The following is a 9,342-nucleotide window of genomic DNA, read 5'->3' as shown; positions in this document are numbered from 1 at the left end:
GTCACACGCCCGTGTGCCCAACCCATGTCACTCACACGGACAAGAGACACGTCCGTGTCTCAGGCCATGTGGATACAACGCACACATACTGACTTCCTCACACGGCCAGATACACGCCTGTGTGTCCAGCCTGTGTGCCTTGCACACGCCCGTGTCCAGAACTAGCCTGTATTCTGTTTGTGACAGCAACAATCAAATAAGTGGCACACGGCTGATAAATCATAATTTATACATATTTTTATCCCATGCTTAGCATATTTTTGGATGAATTATCATTGGATTTATGGAATTTGATGCTCCTAATACCTTAATTTCATGCTTTATACTTAGGTGAGCATAGGAGAGTAAAAAGTACGAGAAACAGGCCAAAAAAGAAGAAAATGGGTCAACGTAGAAAATCAACACGGCCTGGACTTCCTTACACGGGTAGTTCACATGCCCGTGTCTATTTAGCAGATTGCAACACGGCTTAAGCCACCCACACGGGCGTGTCACAAGGGCATGTCCCTGTTGAGCCCAAGTCTAGTCCTATTCGGAAAAGGCCACTCTTGAGGGTTTTGAAGCATTCTAAAGCCTATATAAACACCCTAGGAGGTACCTAGAAAGGAGAAACGGAGTAGGAGGCAAGGAATTACTCGAAGGAAGCCGATTGATCCATCTCAAAAGCCGGATTCTCCTTCAAGACTGAAGATCTCCCTTCAATTTCCTTCAACAATTTTGGGTTTCTTTATGTTTTGTTATCATTGTTCTTCTAAGATGTTTACTTTTTCACATATGAACTAAATCCCTAAATACCTAAGGGGAATGAAACCTAAGATGTATCTTGTTATTATTTTCTGAATTATATGATAAATATTTAACTTCTTCTTAATTATGAGTTCTTAATTCTTGCTTTAATAATCCAGGATATTGATTAAAGTATTGATGTGCTTATTCAGTAGAGAAAAAGTCCCTGTCTAAGAGTAGATCTAGCATAATTAAGTAGAGTTTATTGCACCCCTAGACATAGGGCGACATAATTTTGCTGGATTAGGGTCAAACCTAATAAGAGAATCCATAGATCGAGTTAATGCAACACTAGGCGTTTTAATTAGAAAGAGATTTCAATTAATCAACCTAGGGTTAGACGTTGTTAGCTCGAGAGAGATAATAATATAACTTAGGGATTTCTATGGATCAAGTCAAGTGAATAAATCGTCTGATTCAGAGTCAAAAAACAAGTGAAGTCTAAGTGGATTTCTCCTTAGGTATTGTCCAAATCAATCAGTTTTTCCCAAAATTATTTCCCCTATTTTCTTCCTGTATATTTCTAGTCTAGTTAATTAATTTAGATAAAACAAACCCATTTATTTTTAGGCTAGATAATAAAAAGAGAGTTAATACTAGTACTTTTAGTTCCCGTGGGTTCGACATTCCAGTCTTGCTATAAACTATACTATTGTTCGATAGGTGCGCTTGCCTTCATCGTGATAATAGTTAGTTTTCAAGTACGATCAATCATAAATTTAAAACTTATATGATTTGTTCACATCAAGTTTTTGGCGCCGTTGCCGAAGAACTAAGATATTAGGAACACTTAATTTTTATTACTTTAGCCATTTATTCTATGGCAATTTAAATTTAAATTTTGTTTATATTACTAAAATTTATTTTATTTTCTTCTGACAGGTTTTTATAGTTTATGACTAGAAAAAACCCGTCAGGACCATTACTTTTTGATAGTGAGATTGAACACACAGCTCGCAAAAATCAAAGAGAAACAAGGCGAAGCCTAAGATACATAGAGGAAGGTCAAGAGGACGATATTTCCACCACAACTGAGGAGATGGTTGAAAATTAGGAAAATCCACTACCTCTTACGATTGCTGTCGATCCAGTAAATCAGAATCCTACTCCGCGTACTATGTATGATTATGCTAAACTTACTTTAACCGGAGCCGAATCGAGTATAGTTAGACCTGCTGTTGCTGCAAATAATTTTGAACTGAAACCTAACACAATTCAAATGATACAATAGTTTGTTCAGTTTGATGGTTTGAAGGACGAGGATCCAAACGCTCATTTGGCAAATTTCCTAGAGTTTTGCGACACTTTTAAGATCAATGGCATTTCTGATGATGCCATTCACCTTCGGTTGTTTTCCTTTTCATTGAGGAACAAGGCTAAACAGTGGTTGAACTCATTACCACGAGAGTCAATCACTACTTGGGAACAAATGACTGAAAAGTTTTTACTTAAATATTTTCCACTGACTAAAACGGCTAAGTTGAGGAATGATATCTCTTATTTTGTGTAGATGGATCTAGAAACACTCTATGATGCATGGAAGAGATACAAGGATCTATTGAGAAGGTGCTCTCACCATGGGTTACCTTTATGGTTGTAGGTTCAAATGTTTTACAACAGTGTGAACCTCTCAAAAAGGAAACTTATCACGCCGTTGCTAGTGGAACACTGAATAGCAAAACACATGAAGTGGCTTATGAATTTATTGAAGAGATTTCACTGAATAACTATCAGTGGCAAGTCATGAGAACAAAGCCAACAAAAGCAGCTGGTGTTTTCAACCTCGATGAGGTTACTATGCTATCTAACCAGGTAGAACTATTAAATAAAAAGATTGACGGTTTGTATGGTTCTACTCAAGTACATCCCGTGATGAGGTGCGATTCTAATGGAGGAGGAGAACACACAGAATATCAATTCTTCAACCCTAGCATTGAGGAGGAACAAGTTCAATATATGGGTAACAATAATTCTAGACCACAAAATAACCCATATAGTAACACTTATAATGCAAGTTGGAGGAACCACCCCAATTTCTCGAGGGGTGGTCAAGGAAATCAAATGCGACAACATCCCCCAGGTTTTCAATAAACACCTTACAATCAAGAAAAGAAGCTGAACCTTGAGGAGATGCTAACGAAATTTATCTCGGTGTCAGAAACTCATTTTCAAAATACCAAAATAGCACTTAAGAATCAACAAGCGTCGATTCAAGGGCTCGAAACTCAGATAGGCCAGCTTGCTAAACTGATTTCTAAATGACCACAAGGTAACTTGCCGAGTAACACTGAATCTAACCCAAGGGAACAGCTCAATACGATTACCATTCAAGATAAGAAAGGATTAGTTGAACCTAAACCAGAACCGAGGCAAGGAATTATGGTAAGTAAAGGTAAAGGTGAGGTGGACCATATTGATAAAAAACAGGTAAGTAGAGAGTACAAACCTCGTGTGCCATACCCTAGTGCGACAAGGAAAGACCACATGGACGAACAATTTGATAAAATCCTTAAACTATTAAAGAAAGTACATATTAACTTACCATTTATTGAAGCTCTTTCGCAGATTCCAAACCTAGTTAAATTCTTAAAAGAGCTTTTAGCAAACAAACGGAAGTTGGATGAGGCGTCGCATGTAGAGTTGAACGCAGTTTGCTCAGGCGTTCTACAAAATAAGTTACCCAACAAGTTGAAAGATCCAGGGAGTTTTACGATTCCTTGTCTAATTGGTAGCTTAGATGTTAGTAATGCTTTGGCTGATTTAGGGGCTAGTATTAATGTCATGCCCTATAAAATGTTTAAACAACTAGGTCTTGGGAAACCCAAACAACATGGATGAGCATTCAGTTAGCAGATAAAACAATTAGATTTCCTACGGGCATTATTAAAGATGTACTCGTTAAAATTGACAAATTTATATTCCCAATCGATTTTGTTGTTCTAGACATAGAAGAGGATAGTGACGTGCCTTTAATTTTAGGAAAGCCCTTTTTAACATCTGCTAGAACTATAATTGATGTTGGTATAGGTGAACTCACACTTCGTGTAGGTGATGAAACAATCACTCTTCAAGCTCAAAATTTTACTAATACAGATCATGTGGTGCAACCTTCTTTGTAGGAAACACGTTCGAAAAACATACATGAGCGTTGTTCAAGTAACAACAAAGGACCCATCTATGAAGAATGAAGGCTACAAATCGAGGAACTAGATGAATGGCAGACACAGAAATCGAGACCACACGATAGACCAAAACCACGTCATGACGAGTTCAATGTTTCACCAAATCAACTTAAGGTTGGAGACAAAGTACTACTGGATGCAACAGACCCTCGTATTGCCACTTCTAAACCTAATGGAGCAATCCCTCTTACGGTACTCAACATTTTTCCATATGGGACAGTTGAGGTAATTCATCCTAAATTCGACACCTTTAAGGTAAATCGTACCTATCTAAAACCTTATTTTGTGTTTGATAGCAAGAATGAGGAGTGTAAACTCCTCGCACTACCATGACCACACAACAAAGAGGGAAGTTGAGCTTAGACTATAAATAAGCGCTCCTTGGGAGGCAACTCGAGCACTAACGGTGTTAACTTCTTTAAATTTTAGTTTTTAACATTTAAATCACTAACTGAGTACTTGAACACAGGTTTTCTAGAAACCACACGACCAGGCACGAGCGTGCCTTAGGCTGTGCTCATACCACGGGCGGCGACACGGCCGTGCGATATGGCCGTGTGAAAACAGAGTGAAAGTTTTCCCCAACATGGGATTCGATACATTGCCACGGTCATGCGACATGGCTGTGGACGAAACTGTCAAAAAACAAAGCCGTGGTTGAAACTGAGGCTTGTGACATGCCCGTGCTCACTACCCGTGGTCGAGACTGTCAAAACAACATGGGCGTGGGAGAAGCGAACAAAGAGCATAGGCGTAGGTCGAATTTCAGACGTGCCCAAATTTGAAAATCACGAAACACACGGGCTGAAATAAGGGCACACGGGTGTGCCTCATGGCCGTGTTCCCCAATATCTATATAAACCCCTTACTATTCATCATCCCCTTTCCCAAAAAACCCTAACCCTAGCCGCCTAAATCCCCTCTCCCACCACCGACCGACCACTTCTTTCTCTTTCTCCTTCCATTTTTCTCCTCTCTTCCTCTCCTTTATCCCCTATTCTCACCCTTGCATACCACACAACCTCATTGCCCATGTCTGTGGCTGACCACATCACTCCTCCATCAAGCACTATTGCGTTCGTCCATTCTTTTCTCTCTATTCTCTTGTTATTTATTGTTATTTCTTGTTTATTTGAATGTTTCTGATGATAATCATTCTTATACTCTTTGTTTTTATTTAGAAACTTGCCATTTTAGTTGATGCATTATGATACATTCGTCCTTGTGTTTCCATAGATTTCATGCCATATTCCATATTATCATTACTATATGCACTAGGTTATTTTCAGTAGATTTTCCCTTTAGTCAGTAACCCCTATGAAGTATTCTTATTTAGTTTTACCATGCCTACATATTTTTACATGCTATTCTTGGGGATTATTCTTATAACTTCGTCTTTTCATTGCAGATACCATGACGAACCCAAAAGGCAAGAAGACTACCGTCCTCGCCTCAAAGAAACGAAAAGGAGCAGCATCCTCCTCGAGTCCCACTGTCGAGATCAGACACCTATTTATCCAATTTTTACCGGGACCACAAGAGGAACTTTTCCAGATATTACGGGCCCAACCCCTAGGTGTGGGCCATTGCATCGACTGGACCACTTTAGAGCAGATCCAACTGGCTGACGTAGTCTGGGCTCTCTAGACTACTGACCCGTGGGGCTCTTCTTCGAGATCATCGAGCCGACGTACCTCAAGCTTACACTCAAACTCTGCTAGACCTTTCACCCTCAAGTTGATATGATAGAGTTCGATGACCCTGGAACGGTCTAATTTCGTCTCGGCGGTTTAGTTCGCCAACTGACTGTGCCTGAGTTTGGAGTCGCGTTAAGACTATACAGGGAGGAATTAATGGACGACGACGACTTCGCCAACCTCCATCGCCACATCCACTACTTTCCTTCAAACTGCTGGAGGGCCCTCGTTCATGCTTCAGCCACCTATGACCCTAGTCTTTCCAAGGCATCAGCTCTCACCCCATCCTTGCGATACCTACATGCCATCCTAGCCCACACCCTGACAGGACGGCGATAGAGCACCGGTGTCGTCAACACTAACAACGCCTATTTTCTATAGAGTATGGGCATGTGTTCGACCTCGCCTATTTCATTGCCCTCGCCATTCACCATCATACGGAGCGACACAGGAAGGGAGTCATATCCATCGGCCTTTATGTGACTCGTCTGGCATGGTACTTCAGTCTCCCCAACAGAACGGCGCAAGCATTCTCCCTCACCCTCATCGGTCAGATGTCCCCACAGGGCATCTCGAGTATGCTCCATATGAGGATGATCGAGCGACGACATGGATTTGATCCTCCTCAGTACCGCCTAATCCAGTCAGCCGAGCAGGATGACCCAGAGGACATTACTGATGATGTCCCTTCACCTCACGAAGATCCAGCCTCTTAGCCACCACCTATTCATCGTCCAGTTCATGCGCCGGCTTCACTCTTTGACATCTCTGAGTGCCTAACTCAATTCGAGCAGCAATTTTTTTAGCGCTTCGACCACATTGATGCCACTCTACATCAGATTTGTTAGCACCTTCACATCTCATCGTTGCCCCCACCTCGCGAGCCATCTGGTGATGAAGATGTTTAAAAGCTTTTATTTTATATTTTTATTTTTTTACTTTTATCTTTTTAAAACTAATTTTTATTTTATTTTTCTTTAATTTTATTTTTTACTACATTCTTAGGTTTTATTATTTGTATTAAACAATTTATACTTTCAGCTATTTCTTTACAAGTAATCATGCTACTTTATATTTCCTAAAGAATTATTGATTCCATCGCAGTTCTAAAGAGCCCCAAAGCTCACTATTACTTACGAAATTGCAACTCCACTGGAAAAGGTTCTCCACGACTGCCATGTCCTGCTCGACCATGACCATAGCTACCACCAGATATAATATTCTTTTGGCACTAGACTTATGGACTAACGAACCTCTATCACCACCAGAGTATCCTCCTCCAATCTCATACTTGCCTTAGCCGTCTACTCTCCATTAATCCAATTCAAGGATTCCAATTAACATTTAAGAAGTTTCACTTCTCTCCCTATCTTATGATCTTATATCTATAGTTTTTAGTAAATCTATCTTTGTACATTGAGGACAATGTACATCTTAAGTGTGGGGGGCTTATTTATATCATTATCAGAAAAATCCCCGAATTTTGTCTTGTTCTCAAATAATCTTCTCATATCATTTTTAGAATGAATTTTGATTAATTTATGATTTTTATTGATATGTCTTAAATTAAAACATAGGCATTTATGCATTGATTGTTAGACTTTAAAGAATTAGAGAATCAAGCATGATAAGTTGATTTTTGAAAATTAAAAATTTTTAGGTTGTTCCCCCAAGTTTAGGTATTATCTTGAGTTGAAATTCACAAGTTTAACATCAAAAAGCCACAATTTTTGTGAGATCTTGAGCCTTTAGAGCATATGTTATTTCTTTCATGCTCACTTTTATTGTTGCTATGAGTGCGTCAATATTGATTGGTTATTCTAGAACTTGCGTCGATTATGCATGTCAAGACCACACCATTGACTTGATATGTCAAGATGATAAAGACACTTAGGTTTAACCCACTTAGTCCATAAAAGCCTACCCTTATAATTAACCCTTAGTGAACCCTTTTGAGCCTTACAAGCCATTCATTGATTTACCCTCAATATTAACACATAACTCATTATTGTTGAAATCCCCTAATTTGATCCCTATTTTTGTCGAGATTTGATTTGAATTAATTGCTTAGCTATGTTTTATTTTTCTTTGTAATAGTTAGCAAAGTTCTATGTTACTTGACTTGTCCTTAAAAAAATACATGCATACATATTAGTAGTAATTCTTTGTTTTTGAGCTTAAGTATTTAATTCCATATTCCATGAAGAAAAGCTCAATTCTAGGACCTTCTAATTAGGAATATAATTTGTCAGTTTTAGTATTTTTCTAGTTAGGTAATTTTTCAATTGAATCTCGATTCTAACTTTCTTTTTCAAGCTTATGACCACACCCCTTAACCAAAGCCACATTACAACCCTCTAAAGACCTTTTGATTGTTGTATCATCTCAATATATAGTGGTGAAGATTTGATTTTCACGCAAGCCTATGGTAATAACTTTTCATATTGACTGTTGAGTGCTAAATTTCTTGTCTTTAAACACCTCGAGTGATTTGAGTGAATCTTTAGTGAGGATGTGAAACTCTGTGATATTTTGAATCACAGGTGATTATTTAAATGAGGGGAGACACGTAGGTTTTCGTGATAAAATGCTCAACTTGGAATGTTTGAAACTTTGATATTCTTTTAGTTGAATTTTCAATGTATGATTACTTATGGATTATTTTAAGATACTATTGATGAGAATTATAAATTGAGAAGAATTTATTTTGATTGTGAGTTGAGGATTTTGCTTGAGGACAAGCAAACGCTTAAATGTGGGGGTATTTGAAAAATCGTAATTTAGACATATTTTTATCCTATGCTTAGATATTTTTGGATGAATTATCATTGGATTTATGGAATTTTATGCTCCTAATCCCTTAATTTCATGCTTTATACTTAGGTGAGCATATGAGAGTAAAAAGAGCGAGAAACGGGCCAAAAAAGAAGAAAATGGGTCAACGTAGGAAATCAACACGGCCTGGACTTCCTCACACGGGTAGTTCACACTCTCGTGTCTATTTAACAGATTGCAACACGGCCTAAGCCACCCCACATTGGCGTGTCCCTGTCGAGCCCAAGTCTAGTCCTATTCGGAAAAGGCCACTCTTGAGGGTTTTAAAGCATTCTAAAGCCTATATAAACACCCTAGGAGGCACCTAGAAAGGAGAGTAGGAGGCAAGGAATTACTCGTAGGAAGCCGATTGATCTATCTCAGAAGCTGGATTCTCATTCAAGACTTAAGATCTCCCTTCAATTTCCTTCGGCATTTTTGGGTTTTTTATGTTTTGTTATCACTATTCTTCTGAGATGTTTTCTTTTTCACATATGAACTAAATCCCCTAAATACCTAAGGGGAATGAAACCTAAGACAGATCTTTTTATTATTTTCTGAATTATATGATAAATATTTGACTTGTTCTTAATTATGAGTTCTTAATTCTTGCTTTAATATTCCAGGATATTGATTCAAGTATTGATGTGCTTATTCAGAGGAGAAAAAGTCCCGGTCTAAGAGTAGATCTAGCATAATTAAGCGGAGTTGATTGCACCCCTAGACATAGGGCGATATAATTTTGCCGAATTAGGGTGAAACCTAATAAGGGAATCCATAGATCGAGTTAATGCAACACTAGGGGTTTTAATTAGAAAACACTAGGGGTTTTAATTAGAAAGAGATTTCAATTAATCAACCTA

General features: G+C 38.5%; 1 non-coding gene across 1 annotated transcript; it reads right to left on the bottom strand.

Moving 5' to 3' along the window:
- Positions 1-2,263: 2,263 nt before the first annotated feature.
- LOC121225814 (small nucleolar RNA R71) lies at positions 2,264-2,370 on the bottom strand. The gene has a single exon (XR_005923722.1). It is a non-coding gene; the product is annotated as a small nucleolar RNA R71 (small nucleolar RNA).
- Between the last annotated feature and the right edge of the window lie 6,972 nt (positions 2,371-9,342).

The sequence above is a fragment of the Gossypium hirsutum genome, chromosome A03 (assembly GCF_007990345.1).
Source record: "Gossypium hirsutum isolate 1008001.06 chromosome A03, Gossypium_hirsutum_v2.1, whole genome shotgun sequence".
NCBI classification, from domain to species: Eukaryota; Viridiplantae; Streptophyta; class Magnoliopsida; order Malvales; family Malvaceae; genus Gossypium; species Gossypium hirsutum.
This window is presented reverse-complemented; position numbering and strand designations above follow the sequence as displayed.